The 26,406-nt window shown below is 38.6% G+C and overlaps 1 protein-coding gene across 14 annotated transcripts in view; it reads right to left on the minus strand.

Annotated features, from left to right (window-relative positions):
- The window catches only part of FHIT (fragile histidine triad diadenosine triphosphatase), a 1,490,046-nt gene that overhangs the window by 462,241 nt on the left and 1,001,399 nt on the right, over positions 1-26,406 (minus strand). The gene's annotated exons all lie outside the window — the stretch shown is intronic.

Below are 26,406 nucleotides of genomic sequence, written 5' to 3' on the forward strand. Positions count from 1 at the left end.
TATGGTAGGAAATTTCAATTACTAAATTCTCTTTCAGGATATTTACCAAGGCAGGAGCACATTAAAGACTCTGAGAAGTTCTGAAGTAAAGAAATCAGATTTTGCCCCAACATTCTCCCAAAATGTTTTTGGCCTTGGAACCACTTTTCCTTTGTTCTCTATATAAAACCCCAATTCTTATTGTATATCTAGAGTCCCATGGGAGATTCAGGAAATACTCAGGTACCCCTAAGATAATTACACTGTAAGACTCTTAACACATAGCAGGTATGTGAAAAGATAGCAGAAGAGACCAAATACTCCTCAGACTTAGCTTTTCACTGGCAGAAAAAAAAGGGGGGGGGGGAAACTAGTGTTTATTGCCATCTGCTGTGTAGCGGAATTCCATTAGGAGCTTTTCAGTGGCAGTAAATCATCACAACAATTCTATGGTTTGTATCAAATCATCACAACAATTCTATGGTTTGTATCGACATTCTCTTACTTGCAGAAGAGAACACCAAAGTTCAGGAATATCCCACTCAGCCCACTCAAGGTCATATGGTCAAGAGATGACAAGGCAGGGATTTGGAAGGCTTGCGCTCCATTCCCTGTATCACACAGGTGTAGTCTTGCTACAGATTATGCAGATTTCTGTAAAACTAAACCATTCTGAAAAAGTTGTCCTGTGTGATATCCCAATATTGTTAATGATTTCCCTCTGTTTCCAACTGTCCGCTTAGTATAATGAAGTAAACCATTTAAATGGAAATTCAAACTTGCTCTATGACCTTGTCTTTGTTAGAATATGCCAAAGTAAATCAACATGAGATTTTTGGATGGCACGCCGTTTATTAAACAACGGCATGCCAAGACAGAAAACCCTATAGAAACTTAAATATACTGCTACAGAACTTCAGATATCAGTTTGTAGTACAAGTTTCTAGGTTACAAGAAACATGCAAGAGGACTCGTTGGGTTTAAGAAACCCAACAACAGGAAAACAGGCAACATTTTGGCCTAAGCTACAACACTAAAGAAAACTCAAGCCATCTTCCATCTCTTTCTGACATCTGAGTCACTCTACATGGGTTTCCTTTGTATTCCTTGCTACATGAAAGGAAACAGCTACCAGTAACTCTCTAGCAAATCTCTCATATGTTGTGAGACCAAGTAGATTCAAAATGGAATCTGAGCTACAGTTCTAAATTCTTTAAGGAAAGGCCCCAACTTGGGTGCAATCTTCCATGGGGACTCTAACATGGACATGGCCAATGGTAACCCCATAATATGCAATGGGAAAAAGCAATCTTCACACAGGATGTGTGGGCGGTGCCACTAAGGTAACAAACACAATCTATACAGACTTGCCCAAAAGCACACTAAGCCCTTCAAGAGAAAATCCACATGATAATATTCAAGTGACTTTTAACTAGGAAGATGGGGGTCGGGGGTTGGGGGGAAGAGAGTCTAGTTTTAAATGAAAAGTAGAGAAATCTATCATGCTGTTGCAACAGAAATAACCCAACTTATGCTAAAGTTATAAAAAGGAGAAAGGGAAAAACTTTTCACACCTGCAACAGTATTATTAAAACATGACAGGATGGTTGGAGTTTGTCAGAATTAAGGGTCACCTGCTGTTACACATTTCACCCTCATCCCAATCCCAGCCCTTGAAAAGAAAGCTGAAGGAATTTTCACCGAGACAAAATCAAGCAGAGGATGGATCTGCCAAAGACTATTTATTCTACTCTGGAAGAAATATTGTAAAGTCCTGTTGCTAACAGCTTCGTTTTGATTTTGATTCCATTTTTTGTTTTAGGCATTTAGAGTGATGTATATTTTATTTTTTTAATTCTGTTAGAAAAGGAGGACATTCATTCTAAGGACGCAGAGAGGTCTTCGTGTCTGAGTTGGTGTTGATGCTTTCAGAAAAATTACTGAATGTTTCTTTTTCAGAACCTAAGTACAAGACCAAATTTAAAATCTGGAATTCAAATCTGCATCCAGGCAGACCCAAAATAATTTTCACAGTTCCTCTTTAAATTACTAGATTGCAAGATTAAATATAGAGCATCAAGTACCCTGATATTACTTTATATTGCATTTACAAAATTTAAAATACTCTATATATTTTAAAAAAACTAAGCAACTACTTTTATTTGATGATCCTAAAATTTCTTTTATTTTGTATTTTAAAATATGATTTAGGAAGAAAAATTACAATCTCTTTAAACTACTATAAATTAAACTTCCACGTGATGAGGCTCCTTACCAAGCATCGATGTAAAGTAACAAAATAAAGAGCTCTATGAATATTATGTTTAATCTCCATAATGATTCTACAGATTACAGATTGTTATCTTCATCTTAAAGCTAGGAAGACCTAGGTTTAGGTAAAGGAACTCCTCAAGGACATATAGCTAAGAGACTGAGAGTCAGAACCATCCCTGTTATCAGTGACATCTACAGAACAGAGGAACAGAGGTTAGGATGTTAGTAAAGATATATTAATAAGTACAAAGCCTCTTTGTAATAATGAAAATTAAAACTTGATGCAGTTGTGACTTGCTCTCATATTGACAAGTTGAAATGTTTCAGAGCATTCCTTCAGCATTTATTGATGTTAATTTCTATTTCCATAGCTCTTCATAGACTATAAAGAATTATCACATTATTTAACTCTGATACTATTATACCCTTCATATCTTAACTGGTATTGATTAATCTATTCCATATGTCACTCCAAAAGCGATTTGAGGTGTATTCTATCCTTGATACATAGCCTTCCATTGTGTCCAAGTTGCTGTTACTTCCCTCATATGCCTGGGTCTCAGCAACCCTACACATCCAGGTAGAAACCCTCTTGTACCCACTGCTATGATTAAAAAAAAAAAATCAGAAATATGCGAGAGTATAGATATATGGCACCACAAAATCCCCAGCGAAAGAGAAACATTTTGTTGAGCTGTGTTCCTCCAGGCTTGCGAGGAAGCAGCAACTGTTCTCGCAATATACCTAAAGCCAACAACGCCAAGAAGGATGGGTTCTGTCAGAGCAGCACCTATCTGCACCTTCAAATAGTGTAAGACATGCCAGCAGACCGTGCTCATTCACAGTTAGCTGCATCTAGTCGTAGTACGCAAGATCTTCATTGATGTTCTTTCTTTTAGAAAACTTGCTCAAAAGGGTCACTAAGTTCTTCTTTTATTCTCCTTGCATGGGGGGGTGGGGTGAATAAAAAGCAGAAAATTAAAACCAAAGAAAATATTGAAGGAAGTTTCTCCCTTCTTAAAGAAATCTTACCAATGACTACCTTTTCCATCCATTTAAGTAAAAAATGGATGCAGACCTTTATCTCTTATGGTTTCTCATAGAAGGTATCTCCTTCAACACAACCAGTTGAAAAGTAAAATACCTAGAAGAACTTGGGGGGAGTGAGTATTGTTTTGGTGCTGTGTTTTGTCTGGCGTCCACACCATCACTAGCAAGTTTGACTGATACGGTCCTCAATCAAATCAGATGGACCTAAAAACTCCACGGACTTGACCAGACTCCAGAGACCCCCTGGGGACATACCAACAATCACAGCAAAGGCTCAAGTGTCCCATGTCACACTCACGCTTTTCAAAACTTGACAAAATCTAAGTTTTAACACAATGATTAAACGAGCTTAACACTCCCCTCCCATCCAAACACTCTTTCCAAACCAACCCCAACTTTGTCCAATCACTTACTCAGAAACAACAAAAAAAACTTTCCTTTGGGACTTGAGTCTGATCCTAGTTCTTTTTTTTTTTTAATAAACTTTTTTATTTTGGAATAGTTTTAAATCTACCAAAAAAAAAAAGTGAAGGTAGTACAGAGCTCCCATATACCTCACCATCCATCCAGTTTCCAGTGTTATTAACATCTTTCATTTGTACAGTAGAGTTGTCACAATTATTAAACCACCACTGATACATTATTATTAAATCCATACTTTATTCACATTTGCTTAGCTTTTAACCTAACACACCCCCTTCTTTGCCCCCAGGATATCATATTTAATATTGCTCATTATGTCTCCTTAGGCTCCTGTTGGCTGTGAGAGTTTATCCAAATTTTCTTGTGTCCGATGGCCTTGATAGTTTCAAGAAGTAACGGTCAGGTATTTTGTAGAGTGTCCCTCAACTGAGAGCTGTCTGCTCTCTTTCTCATGATTAGATTGCGGTTATGGTTTTTGGGCAAGAACACCACAGAGGTAAAATGCTATTGTTATCACATCATATAGAGGGTACATACTATCAACATGACTTGCTACCACTGATGTTAATTGTGGTCATCTGGCTTAGGTAGAGTTTTTAAGGTTTCTGCTCTCTGAAGTTACTACTTTCCTCCCATTTGTAAACTGTTCTCTTTGGACAAACATACTATCTATGTTCCATACTTAAGGAATGGAGAGGTATGCTCCACCTCCTTGAGGGCAGAATATCTACATAAATTATCTGGAATTCTTCTGCATAGATTTGTCCACTTCCATTTACTTATATCCATATTTACCCACATATTATACTTTGTGTTATAATCCAATACTACTTTATTGCTCAGAGTGATCCATCTTTGGCTACTGAGAGTTCTTTGAGTCAGGTCCTGTGTCCTTTTGCCATACACCCATTACTGTGAATTTATCTGTTTTATTTTTTGAGCACTTTCTTATTTACTGGCACTACAAGACACTCCAGGATTATCTTGTACATTTCTTGCCCCAGTCCTAGAATCAGCCATTTCCTCAAGGAGGTCTGGTTCCTCTTATGGTAACATGGCATAGGAAATCAAGATCTTGTAGGTGGTCTTGTTGCTCCAAGGATATCTTTACTTCTAGGCACTCTCAGCTGGCCAGCAAGAAAATGTATGGGAGTATTCTAATCTATGCATATACATATAGCTGTAAATATCAATATCTCTATATGTGATCATCAGTATCTATATTAAGCTAACTAGAGTTGGATGTCTCCAATCCTAATTCATTACCACATGGGTCATTCCCAGCCTCTCCTCTTGCATATCTGTAACCTCCTACTCCAATGCTGACAACCCTGGTTCCCACCATTCCCTATCCATTTACTTAACTGTTCAATTATAATATACATATATAGTGGTTTCAGAATTGTTAACCTGTAACCCCATGAAAAAAACTTTATCAACTGGCATATAGTAGTTATATACAGTTCATTTTGCCTTCAGTCTTACAGACTCTATTCATTTCCAAAGCTACTCATCAACACTTTTTCTCTCACCCCTATTTAGTGAGATTGCTTTATATATTTATAATACAGTTAGATCTTTTTGTGAAACCTTCATTGCATCCTGGTATCCCCATCTCGTAAATGAGTTTTTAAAATTTGCATACATTAAGGTTCACTCTTTGAGACGTAAAGTATTATGGGTTTTGGGCTTCCCTGGTGGCGCAGTGGTGGAGAGTCCGCCTGCCGATGCAGGGGACACGGGTTCGTGCCCTGGTCTGGGAGGATCCCGCATGCCGCGGAGCGGCTGGGCCCGTGAGCCACGGCCGCTGAGCCTGCGCATCCGGAGCCTGTGCTCCGCAACGGGAGAGGCCACAACAGTGAGAGGCCCGCGTACCTCAAAAAAAAAAAAAAAAAAAAAAAAAAAAGTCTTAAAAAAAAAAAAAGTATTATGGGTTTTGACAAACACAGAGTATCTTATATTCACCATTATTACAGTATCATACAGAATAATTTCACCTCCCTAAAAAAAAAAAAATCCCCTGTGCTTCACCTGTTGAAACTTAGCCCCAAATGTCTGGTAGTCACTGACCTGTTTCCCATCTCCAGGGCTTTGTCCTTATCAGAAAGCCATGTGATTGGAATTATACAGTATGTAGCCTTTTCAGACTGGCTACTCCCCTTAGCGAAGTATGCACTGAACATTCACCCTTGCTTTTTTATACAGCTCATTCCTTTTCAATGCTGAATGGATGTGCCACAGTTTGTTTATTCATGCATCTATTAAAGGACATCTTGTTTGCTTCCAGTTTTGGAGGACTATAAATAAAGCTTCTGTAAACATTCCTGTGCTGGCTTTTGTGTGAACAATAGTTTTCAAATCAGTTGTGTAAGTACCTAGAAGAAGATTGCTCAATTGTATGGTAAAACTATGTTTAGCTTTGTAAGATAGTGTAAAACTGTCTTCCGAAGTGGCTGTACGCTTTTATGTGCTCACAACCATGCTCTCACATGAGTGAGAGCTCTTGTTTCACAACCTCTCTAGGAAGGATAGTGTCAGCCTTTTAAATTTAACCAATCTAAAAGCTGTGTGGTAGTAACTCGTTGTTTTAACTTGCAATTCTTTACTGACATGTTGAACATCTTTTCTTATGTGCATTTTTCCATCTGTGTGTGTGTGTATATATATATATTTTAATATTTATTTATTTGGCTGCACCGGGTCTTCCTTCATTGTGGCATGCAGGATCTTCATTGCAGCATGCAGGATCTTTAGTTGTGGCATGCGAAGTCTTAGTTGCAGCATGCACGTGGGATCTAGTTCCCTGACCAGGGATTGAACCCTGGCCTCCTGCATTGGGAGCACGGAGTCTGAACCGCTGGACCACCAGGGAAGTCCCTCCATCTGTATATTTTTAATGAGGTATCTATTCAGGTCTTTTGCTCGTTTTTAAATTAACCTGTTTTGTTACTGTTGAAATGTAAATGTTCTTTCTATATTGTGGACACAAGTCCCTTATCAGATGCCTGTGACTTGCGTTTTTTGAAAAGAAGTTTCTAATTTTAATAAAGTCCAACTTACCTATTTTTCTTCCATGGATTGTACTTTTTGCGTTCTGTCTACAATCTCATCGCCAAACCCAAGATCACATAGATTCTTCTTGTATGTTTTCTTCTAGAAATTATTTAGTTGTGCATTTTGTTTAGTTCTTTCATCCACTTTGAATTAACTTTTGTGACATTTTTCAGGTACATATCTAGGTTCACATTTTTGTAAATAAATGCCCAACTGTTCCTGCATCATTTGTTGAAAAGACTATCCTTTCTCCTTTGAACTGCCTTTGCGTCCTTGTCCAAGATCAATTGACTTAATTTGCATAATCAACTATTTTTTTAAAAACAGTTCAGCATTGTGAAAATCCAAGAAAAGAGAGAGGTTCAACTTTAAGCCAAGAACAATTTGATAATGGCAGGTCACTGACATCACCACTGTGTATGCAGGTTAGATCGAGAGTGTTAAAATAATCAAAATAGAAGAAGGCCATAGACAGAAGGCTCTGTATCTCCTCAATGACTTGTAATCACTGATTAATGCTCTGCTAGTACAGGTGGGCCTCATTAGCTCCAAGAGCAAGGAGAAAAGATGTCAGACTGATAATGCTAAGGGTGGGGAAGAAAAATTAGAGCAGAAAAGCTATAAAAAGGGTGGAAAATGCCCTGCCCATGAACATTATAAATGGGCCACATAACTTTATTTTTTAACAAATGTGATTGTCTCTTCATTTTCTCCCTACATTCCACGTTCTCTCAAATTAGGAGGCACAAAAGATTGAAATTCCAATGGGAGCATCCTTTTTTAAACTCCTTCTACTGTGTATTTCTTATTAAAGCTGTGTGATCATTTCGTATTTCACTAGTGCACATCTATGTAGAATTCATTTTATAAAAAATGAAAGAGTTCATGATTGGAGCCTGCTGAAAACATGGAGACCAAGACAAGGTCAAAGCAACCTTTTTGTCTTTCAGAGGGGTCTGTGGGGGACCCAGTGCTGCAGACTATGATGCATTTTCCAATTCCTCTTCTTGCATGTTTACCCATAATAGCCAGGGAACACAAAACAAAAAGGATACCTGGAGTCAGCCTGAAAAATGTGAGACCCCTTAATGTCAAATTGGAATCAACACATCATAAGCCTGTCATTAAACTGCCTTCATGAAGTTAATGTGAGAAGAAAGACAGATGAAATAACCACAGATAATACAGACTTAAGGGGGATGAGGCTGAAGTTTATATGAGAGATTTTACTTTGAGGACCAAAGTCTATAAATATTTATTTAATTGGGCCATGCAAGAGAAGACTTTTAGATTCTTTCATTAGTGGTGCAGGGTTTCCTGTGAATCACTGCATAGGAAAATAGCAAACACAGAAACTGATCCCATCTCCATGTTAATCAGTCTTCAGTCTGTAGAGTGTGTGATCACTTACAAAAATGGCAGGCATCCTGCTGAATCACCAGCCCTGCCTATTATAGTCACCCTGCTCGTGCAGGAAGCCAGAACAACTGAACAACAAGCAACAAATAAATTTCAACAAACAGATTTATTGTCCTATTTCAATACAAATCACAGTCTATTAAGAATAATGCACTCTAGTCCGGGTTCTGACAGTCAAAAATGCTGATTTAAGAAGAGATTTGTGTTCCTAATTTAATTCATTCATTTGCATGTCTCTCCTCTAAGTATGATATAACTCAGGCTTACTGATCAGAACTGGTAATCACTCCCTCGTTTTGTGGTTCAAATGGAGCTTTATAAATCACAATTCTACTTATTTATTTAGAGATTTTTATATTTAATGACTCTAGGATGAATGCTTATTAGACGATAATAATGAAAAGAGAGGTTATTCAAAGTGACCTCTGAAATGATCCTATATATTTTCAAAACGATGTATCGGTATTACACGGAGCCTCGCAGAATCCAAGCACATTTTCTGTAACTGATGACCTGACTTGGTCCATTTTCACCTTTTATCAGCACTGTTTTCTGATTTCAACATACCACAACCTGTTGAATATCAGACGGTAACAGCATCTAAGAAGTAAGAGGTCTTAACAATTTCATTTTTTAAAAATTATTGTTACCTTAAAGGGAAACAGGATTCAGTTCCTTCAAACTAAGATATTTTCACCTTGTTTACAGCCTCTCTCTTCTTCTACCTCACTTGTCCACTTGGTAAAAAGGAACACATTATATTGTAGATGCTGACAGGCTTCTATCACATATTACATTTTGGGGGGGGTCGGAATTTTTTAATTGAAAGACTGACTGCATTCTGTAGAGTTAGATATGACAAGGAGTTTAATTGGATTCAATGTGTTTGTTTTCTTCTGAAGGATTCCTTTTATTATGACCCTTCCTTCAAACACAAAATCCTTAATGAGCAATGAAAGTGTTGGACACAGACACAGATTTTACAAAGTTTCATATAGTAAGTTAAGGGTTGCCTTCATTATCCTTCATATTTTGACAGAAACCATTTTTTTGAAGAAATCAATTCAGTAACTTCAAAAAATCTGTAACTTACATCACAATGTATACCATATTATAATGAAAAACACTGCAGCTATTTCTGTTAAAGACAAACACACATTTTCATTTCAAGTTAAATCTTGAACAGGGATTCAAATTTCTCAGAAAAAGAAGTAATAATAAACCACTTAGTGTTCTTAAGAATGAAGAATTTCAAAATGAGACATTTTTAGGCTCTCTCTCAGAAAGCAATTTCTTTTTATCTGCAGGGCACCCCAGTAGATGTTAAAAATAGATTACACTTCTATTCATCCCAAAGAAGGACACTAATGTGAGCGCTGTATCTTTCTGAATTTCAGTAAAAATCAGAAATGATCTTCAGCCCGATGTACAAAGTTGACTCGCTTACAGAATACCAGCATTTCTATCCTGGCCTACCTTTTAAAGTCAGTCTGAAACAGCCCCAGCCTATACAATTGCAGAGGAATTACTCTCAATTACAGGCTTCTGTCTGTTAAAAAGTAGAGTTGGTGATTAGTTTTGACCTTTTTCCTCTGACAAGTCAAAGAAATGAAAGGGGATCTGGCAGGTGCTCAATTTAGAGGCTGAGGGTGAGAGAATGAAGGGGAAAAAAAGAGAAAGAAAAGAAAACCTTGTATCACCCAACTAGATCTCAGGATTTTTTTTTGTATTACTCATCATCTTACTTTAAAAATTCATTTTCAGTGAATAAACTGCATGTGGCAATGTCATTTTGCTTAAAGTCACTCACTTAATACTTTGAGTATCATTTACCAAAACCTTGCCACAATCAATCATTCAGGTTTTTAGTTTCACACTCTGGGGCATTTTTGCTTCATGGTACAATTCTGCTCTTCCCCCTTCCCTTCTTTCTTATAAGTAGGTTACAAATGACTATAGAAAAATGACCTTTCTGGATCCCTGCTAATGCGTCAGCATTATTTCAAGATGTGGCTTATAAACACCAGCTGACATTTTACCTATTTATGTAGTCATTACTGAATTGACTAGATTTTGGTTGAGACTGGGTTTAATTGATTGGGAATGTTTTAGAAATGACATGAATAGATTTCCAGATCTGACACTGACCCACAATTTTCCATTTTAAAAGAATACTTTGCTGAGGTCTGAAAAAGTTGTTCTGATGAAAGTTAAACTCTGAAATATCCTGTACTCTTGGTAGTTGGTTGGCTAAGTTCTTGATAATCCAGCACTTGTTTGGCAAAACTGCTAATTAGAGATGGAAGCCATGTTTGCACTGAGCAGCCACCTCTCCAAACTCCAAAGGAAAAAAAAGGACCAAAGAGCACACTCTTCCCCTAGGAATCCATCTGACCCGCATTTAGGTCAGTTAATAACAGCTCCTACTCAGCTTAGAAACATGTTGCTTTTAAGTCAGCTGCTTTTCAGTGGGGAAAAACTATTTTCAGAAGAATGAATGATTCTAGAACATCAGGCAGAAGCCAACCAGTCAAAATACCACAATCCTAAACAGGGCTGCAAACAACACTTGGAAATTCAGATTCTGATTGACTGATGACATCACAGAACCAAAATAATGTCCCAAATTCTCTTCTTGCTCTGCTATTTTTGTTGCCTTTAAAACAGTCAGATCTGCTTTTCTGAGATGGGTGTGATCATTTGCTCAGAAGTGACACATTGAAGTGGCTAATGGCCAGAAAGTGGGATGAAGCTCAAAAGAAAGAAAAACTAAAAGAAAAAAGATGGAAAAGGGTCACAGATAATGTACACACAACTCTAAAAGCAGGCAAAAGATAGTCATGGTAAAAATACTAAGGGAGATTTTGAAGTTTGGGGCTTTTTTTTTTTCTTTCCCCTTTCCTAAAAGCTAAGAAAATCTCATTGAGGATTTGCTCTATTTCCTGGAGGTAGGGTCTTCCTGATACCTCTTTCCTAGCTTATGTGAGGTGGTATTCTACAAAGAAAAAAAATGGTCCCTTCCTATGAAGAGTCAGCCAGAGACGAACTAGAGAACAGCACAATGGCATATACTGCAGAGCTGGCACCAACACCAGCAAGTCAAAGGGATAGTAGCAAAGGAACACAATTTATGCCTAGTTAAGTAATGCTTAAATAACCCATTTTGTTAAAGACTTCAGGGAAAAGGGATACATTTGGAATAAGAACACCTAAATTTTCTGGACGTTAATAACCATGTGTTGATTGGCCTGGTCCTTCGGGAGGGGCAGGTTGTCACCTATTACACCACCCAAAGCCTCTCTACTAGAAAGTTTACTGGCTTGAAATGTATGTACTGTATGTACTTAAGGACAATTTTCATGGCTCACATGCAAAAATATAAAGCCATAGGGATTAAAACACTATTGTATTTGCACATGACCCAAAGGGACATTGACTCAAACACAAAGAAAAGTAGTAGATGATAAAGATGGCATTTCAAATAATTGGGGAGAAAATAATCAACAAATGGCATTTGGTACCATGAGGCCATTGGAAAAACAAATTTGGTCACTGTCTCACATTTTCTTTGAAATGCATTCAAGACATATCAAAGATATAAACATTAAAAATGTTATATTTAAAACATAAAAATATTACAATAACAAAAGTACTTGAAAAAATTTTAAACATTCCTACAGTGAGGAAGACCTAAAAAGAAAGACTAAAAAAAAACCCTAAATACATTAAAAAACACAAAAGTTCAGTATAATTTTAAGCAAATAAACAGAAAATAAACCAACCAAAAAAACCTACTAAACATACCGGTAAAAGCCTGAAGGATAGATGCGTAGTAAATTGAGCTCCATGGAAAACCCTAGAGCAAGTAGACAAATGGGGATGGAAGTGTGGAACTCTGCAGAGGCTGGAGACCTGGGAATGTGACAGATGCTTCTCACAAAGGCCAGCAGAGACCATGCCTCCCTACCTACCAAATGGGTGCACAGTAGCCCAGTGACCCTAAGACTTTCAGTGGAGGTGCCAAGGGTGGTCTATAGGGTGTTGGGAATAGCCATCTTTTTAGAGTAGTGCCCTTCCCATATCAAAATCCTAGAGCTGCCATTAAGATGCCCACACCTTTTCTGATTAAATTAGGTTGACTTCCCATTGGCACTCAACTGAGAACTCTTAGGAGAGCTATCTATAGAGACAATGAAGAATGCTTTGGGGATAAAGAAGGTACTAAAAAGGAGGAGCAGACGGGAGAGAAAACAGCATGCACCTTTATACATGAGGGGTAAAAGGAGAGCATTCTGGGAAAAAAGAAAGAGAACAATTTTGAACAATTTGAAAATAAATATATACAATGAGGTGCTTTGGTTACATAATTTTTGACCTGCAAAATCGCTGCATCTTCCTACAGGTTCTGGCAGACCTAAACCATGAGTGGCCTCAATCCCAGCAGGAAGGGCATGGTGGAAAGAGAAAACTAGCTGGAGAACACGTCTGACTGGCCTTGGTGCCCTGACCACATTCTCGATCCTTGCTTCTCAAAGCGTGGTCCCCAGACCAGCAGTGTCGGCATCACCTGGGAACTAGCCAGAAATGGTCCTACCCTGGGAACAAATGGATCAGATTATGTTTTTTCACATGCACCCCAGGTAATTTGTATGCACAGTCAAGTTTAAGAGTACTTTGTCCTTGAGTGTCTGGGATCCATCCGCTCCTCATAAGCTGAGCAGGCCTGTGACGATATTGCTGATTTTACCCTCTAGGATCTGTGCCCTCCTAGTTTCCACATTCCTTCCTAATTCCTAACGCTTCAATTTAAGAGCAACCTGCCTTCCACTTGCCTGAGTGGTAACACCCTGCCTCTGTATTCTTTCTGTTTCTGCCTCTTATTCTTTCTTCTTTAAAAACAAACAAACAAAAACCAACAACAGCAACAGGTTTCAATTTAATGGCCAGTTTTGAGCAATGTAGAAGATGTCTCTGTTGAGAGGATTCCAAGGCCATGTACATCAGCTAAGTGAATGAGATTTCCAAATTCAATCAGCCACAGGGGAGTAGTGGCCTGGGTCACCTATTTGCCATCTTCATTCTTCACGCTGCTTCCCTACCCAGGACCTCAACTTGGGTATATTTCTCGCTATTTGACTCCACACTCTACCTCTGAGTCTTAACTCCCTACCTTCTTGCGTGACTCCACGGCCACTCATGAAAGTAGAACTGGTAAAAACTACAAACTGCAGAGTCCAGTGATAGAACCACTGCATTTGTTTTGGAAATGTCTACTTGAATTAGAAAGAAAAGAGGAATCATTTAACTTAATTTATTTTACCCACTCTATAGCTATTGTTTTTGAATTTGGCTTTGTACAGATGTTTATACTCTGACACTGGGGGTTTTCCCCTCATCTTAAAGTTGAAGAATCTTATTCAAGGTCAGTATTCACTTGTTGGTAAAGCCAAGATTCAAAACAAGATCTGTCTCTGTCTCTGTCTCTCTGTAGTGGTGAAAACTTACCTTTTTGTAAGTAACAATAATATCAAGGATAAATTTCAAGTGTCAGAGTAATGTTATGTCACAATGATAAAGATAACATCATATGACCGGAAAAAAAACCCGAAAAAACTACAAACTGCATGACTGACTCATGCCTTGTTTTGACTTCTAATCACAAGCAACAAGAAGCTTTTTCAAATAACTTGCTCGTATTTTGTATGAACTTTATAATATTAAATGACACAAATTCCTCCTGAAGTGATTGGTCCATCACTTCCAGTGCAAGTGAAAGAATACTACATATGCCTTCTTAAATCATTCATTTCTAAAGGACAGTGGGTTAAGATGACCACAAACTAAGCGAATGACATTTTGCTTAAAAGGTAGTAAATACCAGACTGCACTCAACAGGAAAATGAAAATGTCTCAGTTTAAAATCCCTCACCATGAGGAGTATAATTAAAGTATGAACACTTAGAATACACATAGGCACTTTACAAGAATTACTATTATCCTCTCCAAACCTAAATGCAGGCATGAGTATAATCACTGACCAGATGAAGGAATAGAGCTCCTGAAAACAGACCTGTCTCAGGCCACACACTGCAGAACAGAGATGGTCTCAGTACCTGTAGGTCTCAATGGATAAGACCCAATATTCAGGCTATGAATGCCTCAAACATGTGTCTTTCCAGGCTGACAGAGGAGGAGATAATTAGACTCCTCATCAACTTCCTAGTAATGTTCTATAAAGTGATAACAAATTTCTTAAAGAAAACCAAATGAAATAAAAACACCAACACTATTTAGTTGGCTAAAGAGCTCTCCAATGTCAGTTCCCAAGAGGCCCTCAGACAATTTCAGAAAGTAAATGGACAACATCTGACCACACCAGTATGGACAAGATGGAAAAAAAGGAACACACACACCTGTGACCGTGTGCTTCACAAGCCACTGTATTAAAGTGTAGGACGGAAGTCTTGAGGCACTTACTTAATATATTCAAAAACTTCTGGGGGCTGAGGGCATGCAATACCCTGGCCCTGCAAACAGTCTAGTGGGGAGACAGGCTTCCATACACATTATTGCACCAGAGTAAGATACACGCAGTCTCAGAGGCCAGCACTGAGAACAGTGGGGGCTAAAGAAGGGAGGAGAGCCCTCATCACAGCCAAAGTAGTTTAGGAAGGTGTCGCAGGGTAAGACTGCTTGACTTGGGTGCCAAACAGGCTTCTTTTCCAAACTAAAGAAGTTGAAAGTGATGCATTTTTAATCATCCCATTGCTCAGGATGGGTATTAGTTTCCTATTGCTGCTATACCAAACTACCACAAACTGAATGGCTTAAAACAACACAAATTTATCTTACAGTTCTGAAGGTCAGAAGTCTGAAATGGGTCTCACTGAACTAAGATCGAGATGTCAGTAGGGCTATGTTCATTCTGGAGGGAGGAGGGGAGAATCCATTTTCTTGACCTGTCCAGCATTCCTTGGCTTGTGGACCCAAGCCTCCATCTTCCAAGCCAGCAACAGCATGTTGAGTCCTTCTCATGTCACATCACTCTGACCTCTGCTTCCATCACCATATCTCCTCCTCTGGGCTCTCTCTGACACTCCTGCCTCCCTCGCTCATTTATGAGGACCCAGTGACTACACTGGCCTGCCCAAATAAATAGGATATCAAGACACTTAATTTACATCACATCCATAAAATACCTTTTTGTCATTTAAGGTAACATTCACAGGTTCTGGGGATTAGGATGTGCACATCTTTGGGGTGCATTATTTTGCCTACCACAATGGGTTAGACATCTCACACTGGCCCTAAGTGCCGATAAAAGAGGCAATGGCCTGAGATATCTGATCTTCAGGGGAAGTCTTTTTTTTTTTTTTTTTAATTTTACAAATTTAATCAGTTATACATATACATATGTTCCCATATCCCCTCCCTTTTGCGTCTCCCTCCCACCCTCCCTATCCCACCCCTCCAGGCGGTCACAAAGAACCGAGCTGATCTCCCTGTGCTATGCGGCTGCTTCCCACTAGCTATCTACCTTACATTTGGTAGTGTATATATATCCATGCCGCTCTTTCACTTTGTCACAGCTTACCCTTCCCCCTCCCCATATCCTCAAGTCCATGCTCTAGTAGGTCTGTGTCTTTATTCCTGTCTTACCCCTATGTTCTTGATGACATTTTTTTCTTAAATTCCATATATATAGTCTTATTCCTCAGGCCAGGTGTTACAACTGGGCTGGCCTCAGCTATGAGGCAAATAGTAAGGCATTTGACCCCATTAATAATTGTAGTGTATATATGTGTGTGTAATGTATTACACACAGCATCTACATTTAAGTATGTTATATAGATACTATATGGAGTAAACATTTTATTTGTAAAAAAATACATCAAGCAGGATTACATCGGTCTCATTCCCTTCAACTCTACTATGCTTTTTCATGAGTAAAAGAAAAAAATGTGTTTATAGCTCGTGTGCTGGGGACCACAGATAGGTACAAACACCCATGCAGAACCCAATGCACACAAGGGCAATCTACCATGCATATTCCTGCCAAATAAACAAACACACTACTTATTAAGGGAGTGTTTCTCATAGTATGGTGCATTTTTCATTTATTAAATCAAACTTTTTTAAAAGTTTCAAAAGAAACGCATTTATTTAGCATTCATTTAAGAAAACATAACCGGCATATCAAAGTCATGATTTCGTGAATATGAGAACTTAACACTACTCTGCTCAATACAGTAGGCACTAACCCTAAGTGGTTCTTGAGCACTTGAAATGTGACTTGTCCACAATGAGATGTGCTGTAAGTATAAAATACACACAGCATTTCAAAGTTTAGTATGAAAAAATAAGATCTCATAAAAAGTTTTTTAAATATTGGTTACATGTTGAAATAATAGTCAGGATATACTGGGTTAAATAAAAGACATTATTATAATTAATTTCACCTGCTTATTTTTCCTTTCTTTAATGTGGCTACTAGAAAATTTTATATGTGCCTTTCACTACATCTTTATTAAATAGCACTAACTTAGAACAAAGGAAAGTAGTCCATTAGTTAGAACAAAGGGAATTTTCCTAAGGTAAATAATAGTAAAGTTAGTATAAACACACCACAATTATTTTGAAACTTGTAAGTTAATAACTGTTTGGTGCTACTACTACAAACCATCACTGGACAAGAGAATCCGGCTTTTTATTATTTCTGGGAAAGAGCTCTTAATACTTTTGAAGTTGTTTAGTCCAATGCCAGGTAAGGCCAAATGATAAAAATGTTTCCTTGTATTGACTAGAAATCTGTAAATCCTTTGTAGGTTTCTCTACACTGACCTTAGTTCTGGCTGACAAATCAAAACACAAACCTACTCTCTACTACCCACAACAACGGGTCTTAGGCCTTTGAACTTTGGGTTTAAAGGCAAAAGGTGCTTGTGAAACTAACACAGCAGCTTTGTAACTTTATAAACTTGAAAGGCCACATTGTTGGAGGAAGATTCTTACTGCAGGCACTGGCATTCCCCATTGATGAACTTAGGTTAGTTACTATCAGGTTCTGTACACATTTCTGATGATGGATAAAACAAATGGATATGCCTCACAGGCACAGCAGGAATTAAAAATGCATTAGTTTATTGCAACTTCAGATCTGGGATTGAGGAATGTTTGGATGATTCTTTTTTTTTTTTTTTTCAAATAAAGTTTAGATGAGGCAGGATTTCAGCACAGAGTAGAGTTCTGAGACTCCCTGGGTCCAGTTGAGTACTTGGAGGGATATCAAGTACATTTTATCTAAGGTATGGCACTAACTTTCATCAAAAAATTATCATATGCTCAGTCACAACTGGTTATTGTAAAAGCTTTATTAACCTAAGTGCATATAAAAATTGTGAATCCCTAATACAAAGCAGTATTTGACTTTTAAATTTCACTTTAAGCTTGGCCCGTTCACTTGGAATGTGATTACAGAGTAAATTAAAAAGTAATCACATATGAATTACATTTCCTCATGAATGTAATGACTTCAGGAGGCTGATTAATGTTAAGCAGTGCCTGTCCTACTGCATGCATACCTTCCCAGGTGAGATATGCAAGATAGCTATCGTGAGTTGGTTTAATTTTCTTTTACCAGTATCCCAGAGAGAATACCTGCCTATCTAACAGGCTCCTCACGTTCATTAGGACTGAGGATCTTCTTCTCTTTTGTCTGTCCAAGAACCACCAGCAAAATAACATCATTGTCAACTTATGGTTATGAGAAATACCCAATGGAGGAGGTCCAGCTCTGGCACCATTTTCTAACTAACCGAGTCTCAATTTCCAAATCTCTCTTTCTATCTTGTTGGCAAATCCTTCCAATTTAGATGGAATAATTCAAGAGAATCACTAAAAAATGCATGTGCACTGGTGTAAAGGTAACAAATTGTCTCACAAGGAATGAAAGCTTATTAATAATCTACAGGAGTATTACTGCAGAGAACAAAATTTAAACTATAAATTTAAACCATGTGGAGCACAAGATCATTAAAATACTTCCCTCGTGGGTAATAGGGTATGGGGAAGTCAAAAATGTTTGCTTCTTTTCAGTATATCCAGGTCGAGGTATTATTTTCTAGAAAAAAGTTGTCAAAGGCATCACGCTATTGTTAGCAGTGGGAAAGGCTGGGTGCTTCATTATTCTTAGCCCGAAGAGGGCAGATCATTAGTGTGGATTTGGTAGTAAGCCAAGTAAAGCCAGATACCGAGAGTTACTTTAGGTCAAGAGTTGATGTTCATTCCTCTGACTCCCCACATCAATGAGAGGATGATGAACTAGTGTGGTATCATTAGCTGGACATTATACATCATGATCTAGGACACACAGAGAGAGCTGATGGGATAAAGTTGTTATAACCCAATACCTACCCTTACTATAAGTGATACTCTCAGACATCACCTATTCTGTAGTATTTATTTTCTTGATTCTTTCTTAAGTTTGGTGAGACATACTAAATTGAAATCACATTCCATGAATGAGTTATAACCAGTACTTGGAGACCTTCTAAACTAGGGAAATACGGAGATCGTCGGAGTTAGAAGATCACCATCTCATTTTTTTTTTTTTTTTTTTTTTTTTGCGGTATGTGGGCCTCTCACTGTTGTGGCCTCTCCCGTTGCGGAGCACAGGCTCCGGACGCACAGGCCCAGCGGCCATGGCTCATGGGCCCAGCTGCTCCGCGGCACGTGGGATCTTCCCAGACCGGGGCACGAACCCGTTTCCCCTGCATCGGCAGGCGGACTCTCAACCACTGCGCCACCAGGGAAGCCCCAGCATCTCATTTTATAGCCATTTAATTGTGGGTCCTCCGAGGAGATTGCTCCAAATGTCAGGTGTTCCTAACTCTGAGTGGGGGTGGGCAAGAAAAGGGGTGACATGAAGAGAATTAATGTCAGGAGAATAAGACAGAAAAAGCACAGAAATCTGTAGCTTCTCCTAAAACTGGCCTTTGGGATGCTTTTTAATGTTTTTGTTTGTTTTTATGTTTTTGTATATGTTACGTTTTCTAAATTGTTCTGTGCAAATTTCAAGAATAGTACAAAGTCTTGTTTAAGTAGAAATTTTAAAACACTCAGGAATTAAGAAGAAATCCATGAGAACTCTGAACAGGTAACTTAGGCTTATCCCGCATTAGGGAGAGAACAGAGATAATTTTTCTTCTACTTTATATTGGAGATGCCAGGTGCAGGTGACTAAAAATGTGAAACAGTATACCAATGTACAGTAATTCCACTGCCTTAATTTGTGTGAAGAACACCAGTGTTCTTTTATTATACTGAAGGTTTTATTCCATATCCTGTTGTTCCTTATCTAAGCATTTTAAGCCCTTTACTAACATACTGTATGATATCCAGAAGAGGTAGATGAAGATAGTGCGTTAAATAGAAAACACCTCACGGGATAATGGATGAGAGAAGACACTGACCATATTTAACATAAACAAGGTAAGATTCGGGCACTATGGAAAGACTTAGGAACATAGCTCCTCCATCCAGAGGACAGTCCTGGATCAAGGTCATGGAGGCAGAGATACTGGATTAAGGATGCCCCTGAGGTTCTAATGAGGGTTCTGTTACCCACAGGACTGGGTTAATCAACTCCCCTTCTAGGCACTCCCCATCTGCAAACTGAGGAATGATACCTAACTTCTTTTCCAATATTTCAGGGCCTGATGTTTGACAGTGGCCTAAAGAGCTACCTGAATTCTATGAATTCTGTTCTACCATGTTTGATTTACTGTTGTGGATAATATTGAACAGAACACAATGCTCCCTAACATGTCTACTTTCAGCCTCACCCTTCTCGCAAGATCTGTTACTGGAATTCTGCTACACACTACCAAAATTATTTTTACACAATGGAATTTAGCATACAATGGGCCCAGAACAAGGGAATGGAATCATTAAAATGTGAAAAAGATTTTACTAGAACTCTTTTGTTGCCACTTTTAAAAAAAGGACTGTCACTGAACTTTAAATTAGGTTCCAAAAATGTGACCTGAGACAATAACAGAATGGCCTGTTTTAATGCTACATTGCTCTTAATGGTATCTGCTTAAAAATGGGCCAGCCTTTGAAACACTCTGACATCACACTCTGACACCTCTAATGTTGAGGCTACTAATTCAGTTTTATTTCCTAAGATGCCTTTCTTTACTCCTTTGTTCACCCACACATCCATCTATTCGCACATCCATTCAACAAACATCTACATTTACTGCCTGGCATGAGGGAGAGACAGGCAGCAAGAAGAAAATGGTCCCTGTTCTTCAACAGAGCTTATTAAAGTCCAGCTGGGAAGGTTGCCACTTACCTAACTTAAAATAAAACAACATGGATTGTCGGTACTCAGCCAAATTTGAAGAGACTCCAGTCTCTAAGTTCTGGTCTTTACTGTTCCCTCTAACACAGATTTCACTCTTGGTTTAGCGATTTAGCCACTGTTACTTCAAACCCTGTATGTACTTCATATGTTGCACTGTTGCTTTCACCAACCCGGAGGTGGCCAGCCTCACCGTGGAAAACATAGCTCCCTCTGGTGTCTTAAACAGAAACATGGTCACCCACAGCAGATTTTTACCATTATTCTAAATTCTACATTGTGGATTTCTATTTCTGAGGGCCACCACTAACCCTAATAACACGTTAAAGTACTTGGCAAAGCCGCTCAGAGGAAGAGAGATGCTGCATCAGGCAGTCAATCGGATGAAAAGAACCATTTAACAGCCACCCAGAACCTCTCCCCACCAAAAGAATAGGACAGCCATCTATAAGGAAACAAAATCACTTATATATAACTATTTCAAAACCAACATTTGACCACCTATTGCAGTGCTGAAGCCATGACATGAGAATTTATTATACTAGTCACTCTACTTTTGCATATGTTTCAAATATTCCATAATAACGTTTTTTTAGACAGTCATTGCTAATGAACACCTGAGCTAGTCCATTGTATATTGGATCTAGATATTACCCACACTTTCAACAAAAACCCGAACTAGACCCCAACTAAACTTACTTTGGATCCTTGGGGAGAAAAAAAAAAGAATGTTTTAGAAAACTTTGAATTGTGTCATGTTAGCCTAGCATAGGAATTAGAGCCATCAAACCTACTCTTACCAGTCAGCTGTCTATTACAAGAGATGGCTGCCTGTCCCAGGAGCCCCTATATTCCCTTAGAATAGTCTAGTGACAGAGAAGGAAAACCACCTTGGAAATTTTTGTAGGCTGTTAACAGGCTGTTAGGACTTTTTAATCCACTGATCTAATGCATAAAAATGAGCAGAGTACTACAGTGTTATAGTGGAAAGAACATCTTTCCAGAGGAAGATCCCTGAATTTTAGTCAAGACTTTGACACTGTGCCTTTGTCACTTTATGCCTTTAAGGACACCACTTCACTCTTCTGGACCATATTTACTGACAGGAAAATTTAAGGAGTTGGACCTACAAGTTATGAAGGCAGATTTCTGTCTCTTATGACCTCTGTAGTCCATGGGCACCATAATATGAAAGTATTTCGAGGCTGCATTTCCAGGTGGGATGAGCAGTATTCCCTTAACTTTCTCTGACTCTGTTAAAGTACCAGACACCACCCCGAAGACCACGACAGTTTGTAAAGAGAAGGAGGGCTGCCACCCAAATACACTTTCTTTGTCACGGCATGTAATCAGATGCTGGCTGGCACTAGTTTACTTATTCACAGTTGTACATGAGACATTACTTCTAAAGAGTAGCTATGGTTTCCTGATTGCAATTTTGTAATTAATTTAGAAAAAGGCTGCTATAAAATTACAATCCAAGCAATCTCAGCAGGTGTCTTTGTAGTTAGAAGAACATATCTTTCCACAAATAGTCATTATTTATTATATATTCTTAGATAAGAGACAGTCCCTACTGGCCCAGTGTAGAAGCGCTGAACCCTGTTTCTCATTAGAAGGCCGAGACGCGGCAACCGTGGGCTCTTTAGAGAGAATTTTATGTATTCTCTGCCTTCACGTGTGTCTATGTGAAGCTGTACCAACCTTGAAGCACCTTTCTTGATTTTTTTAAGGTTACACGCAGAATGGCATCCCACAGTATCACTCAGAAAACTACTTCAACACCTCAGTTTTTCTATGACCTCAGTTCTATCTACTTTCATTTATAAATCTGAAGCATAGAATTTGAGTGATAGAAGAATTTGTTTCACATATTAAAGTTAAAATATAACTCAAATAGAACTACACACACACATACACATACACACACAGGAGTACTCGGTAGAACTGGTGAAATCTGAATAAATTCTGTGGATTACACGGACGTCAATTTCCTCATATTGGTATCATACTATAATTAAGCAAGACACCAGCATTAAGGCGTGTGTGTGAAGTGTACATGAGATCTCCTGATACATTATTTGCAACTCCTGGGAATCTACAATTACTTTAAAAGATAAAGTTAAAAAAAGAAAAAAATAATGACCCCCCAAATGGTAAAGAAACCCATATATTTAAAAAGGAGATTAAAAAATAGCCAGAATCCTCACTGAAAACCTTTCCTTCAAAAAAAATTTCTGTCATGATAATAAAATTAATATCCTTCAATGAAGGCATAAAATTAACCACTACTCACCCTAGGAAACAAAGACCAACTCTTTTTTTTTTTTTTCTTTTTGCTGTATGCGGGCCTCTCACTGTTGTGGCCTCTCCCGTTGCGGAGCACAGGCTCCGGATGCGCAGGCCCAGCGGCCATGGCTCACGGGCCCAGCCGCTCCGCGGCACATGGGATCCTCCCAGACCGGGGCACGAACCCGTATCCCCTGCATCGGCAGGCGGACTCTTAACCACTGCGCCACCAGGGAGGCCCCAAAGACCAACTCTTTAAAAAATATTTATAGGACCTGAAATGACCTTTCCACCTCCAGATTATACCAAGAGTTTTTACTACTGAAAGCTCTTTCTTAAAACTAATAGTTATAAAATTACATTACAGTCATGCAAAATAATGAATTAGAGCTATTCAGTGGCCTTGAAGGGATTTCCACAAATAATTATTGAAAGAGAAAAGAGTCAATAAAATTCCAGTGTTGTAAAACAGTAACAAAAAAATCTTTCCAGATATGAATGTGTAAATACACATATAGACACATATCTGTTATTATATAGATACATTAGCATGCTGAAAAATATGGAAGCATCATCATAGGTCAGGACTTTACAACTGTTTTCATATCTCAGCACAGATATACAAGAACAACTTTTATATGACACACTGGGGTAAAAGAACTGAGACTGTGCATGGCCAGAAGAGACCAGCCCAAGGATTCAGCCACCAATGAATTAACATTTGAGCACAGTAGATGGAAAGTTCTAAAGAAGCTTGTTCACTAAGGGAGATCTGCACAGGGAAGAAGTAGGATGGATGGTGGTGTGGATGGTGAGGGTTTTGAGAATGGTGAGGGCACAGTGCTGAGTGAAAACGGGGTGGGAAGGGACTGAAGGTACAAAAATACACATACACACATTTATACATATGTGCACATATACTTACATGTGTGCATGTGTATACAAAATTGTATGACCGTGGACTTCCCTGGTGGCACAGTGATTAAGAATCCGCCTGCCAATGCAGGGGACATGCGTTCGATCCCTGGTCCGGGAAGATCCCACATGCCGTGAAGCAACTAAGCCCGTGCACCACAACTACTGAGCCTGCGCTCTACAGCCTGTGAGCCACAACTACTGAAGCCCTTGTGCCCTAAAGCCCATGCCCTACAGCCCACAACTCCTGAGCCTAAGTGCTGCAACTACTGAAGCCCCACGCCTAGAGCCCGTGCTTCGCAACAGAGAAGCCCCCGCTCGCCACAACCAGAGAAAGTCCGCATGTAGCGACAAAGACCCAACGCAGCCAAAAATAAATTTAAAAAATAAAATAAAAATAAAATTTAAAAATTGCATGATCATATTTATGTGTTTTTGGTGAAACTATGTTTTAAAAACTTGTCTTATGTCTTAAAAATAACATAGAAAATGAGTTCAACTAGATGATCCACTAAGAATTTCTCCCTTGGATTTTTTTTTTCTTCTCGTTGCTAAAATCAAAAGGGCACAGGATTTCTCCTTTCTTGCTTCCAAGACCCAGTGCCTGTGATATAAAAACCATGCTATAAGATGTCTAAGGTAAGTTGTCCTGTGTGTATAAGTTTCAGAGGAAAATTGGCTCTTCAGACTCCAGAGGTACTAGAGGTATGGCCACCTGGCATATCTGTGTAGGGGGTGACTTTCTAGAGCAAGCTAAGACTTATTGCCAAAAGCACAATCTTTTTCCCTTTTGTTTTGACTTAACATGCCAGCAAAACAGCACTAAACTGTACGAATTAAACCTAATCCATTATAGCTATGTTCTCTAAGGCATAAAGGAGGCAAGGGCTGAACCAAAACAAACTTATCAATCATGCAGTGCAGGGCCACTTGTATGATTAGCATAATTCTTTAAAAGAGTGCAGACAGGTAGGCAGTTCTGCCATTAAATTATCCTGTTTAAGGAAAATGCAGGCTCGATAGGCATTTCTAAGTGGCATTTCTTAGGCACAGTCTAAGTTTCAATAGGGTGCTTCATTAAATGTGTGTGTGGGTGTGTGGGTGTGTGTGAGAGAGAGAGAGAAGGAGAGAGAGACAGACAGACAGAAAGAGAGAGATGATAAAAAGAAGCTGCCCTTTAAAAATCCCCACACCATATACTTTTGTTAATTTAATTTGGAGTCAGCTGTACCTTTAACAGTTCACTTCTGTTGCAATCACTGTTCCAGTTTAGTGTCACATATATTGTCAAAGTTTCATTGAAACTCTTACCTCAATAAAAAGAAAAGATTCCCCCCCATTAGACCCACCTCAAAAGAATATCTTTGTGAGCCAACACACAGACACACAGACACACACACAGAGCCACATCAGAAGTGGGATGAAAGTGATCTTTAGGGATCTGGCAAAAGCATTAAAAAAAAAAAATCTCAAAACACACCTAGGAAAGCCAAATTTACTTCCTTAACCAGCAAAGTGCTATCTCAAATATGTTAAGTAAGTAGGGAGTGTGAGTGTGTGTATATACCAATAAGTACCTGGCGGGGGGGCGGGGAAAACAGAAGGAAAGGGGAAAAATCAATACAACCCTTTAGAAAATGTCAAAAAGCTATGGAATATATCTGTATGTAAGTTCCACTCACTGCCCCTTAAAAAAGTCTTTTTGATTTTTCTGGAAAACGTTAGGCACATAAAACATGAAAACTCAAGATATTGGTTGGCAAGGCTATGGAATGGGTAATGTTTTCCTAGAATAAAGGCTGCATTCCCTTTGAAGATAAATTTGAAATTTACTGTGCACAATTTGGAACATTATATCTTACTGGAGTAAATTCACACCTAGGGAAGCCTAGGACCTAGCAAACTGGGTGATGCAAGAGTGTAGATGTCCAAATGAGGTAACCAACCAGATCCGGTAAGTACTTGACAATAATGTTTTTACTAGAAGTGCTTGGCCTGTGTCATTTTACCAGCAGTTCCTCTAGTATTGGGATACATTTGAATCTGTCATTTTAAATGCATTTATGCTTAATCTGTGTACACGAATTGCTGACCAAGCCAAGCGTGACATGTCATACTGATGATGTGTTAAGCTGAGGAAATTCAAAGTGCCACAGGCGAAACCTTAACCTTAGGAAACACTTTAATCACATTTTTCCTGGAGAAGCTTATTAAGAGATACAGGTTTTCAGAACTTGACAAATTTTCTTTATCCTGTGCCAGGTCTGAGGTGAGCAAAGTGTACTCCAGAATCACCTACCCCAAACTGTAAACTCATCTTCGGAAATTAGATGTTGACATTTAAGCATCTTATAAAAGTCAAAGCTTACTAGGACAGCTGAGAAGCTAAAAATCCTAAATGCCTACATTATGGGAAGGGACATTAAGACAGAGACCAATATTGGTGAGTATATTTAAAATTAAGTTTATCTAGTTTTCTGGGTTATCACATGCCAAGAATATACTCATTCTTTGGCATACAATGTATGTATTTTCAATCTCTGTTACAGAATAGTCGTCTATCTTTTCAAAACATTGGTTATTATTTTCCACAAAAGCTTGGTTTTTCAACAGTATGATTTCACGTTTGTGGGCTA

This window comes from Mesoplodon densirostris, chromosome 10 (assembly GCF_025265405.1).
Source record: "Mesoplodon densirostris isolate mMesDen1 chromosome 10, mMesDen1 primary haplotype, whole genome shotgun sequence".
Taxonomy (NCBI): Eukaryota; Metazoa; Chordata; class Mammalia; order Artiodactyla; family Ziphiidae; genus Mesoplodon; species Mesoplodon densirostris.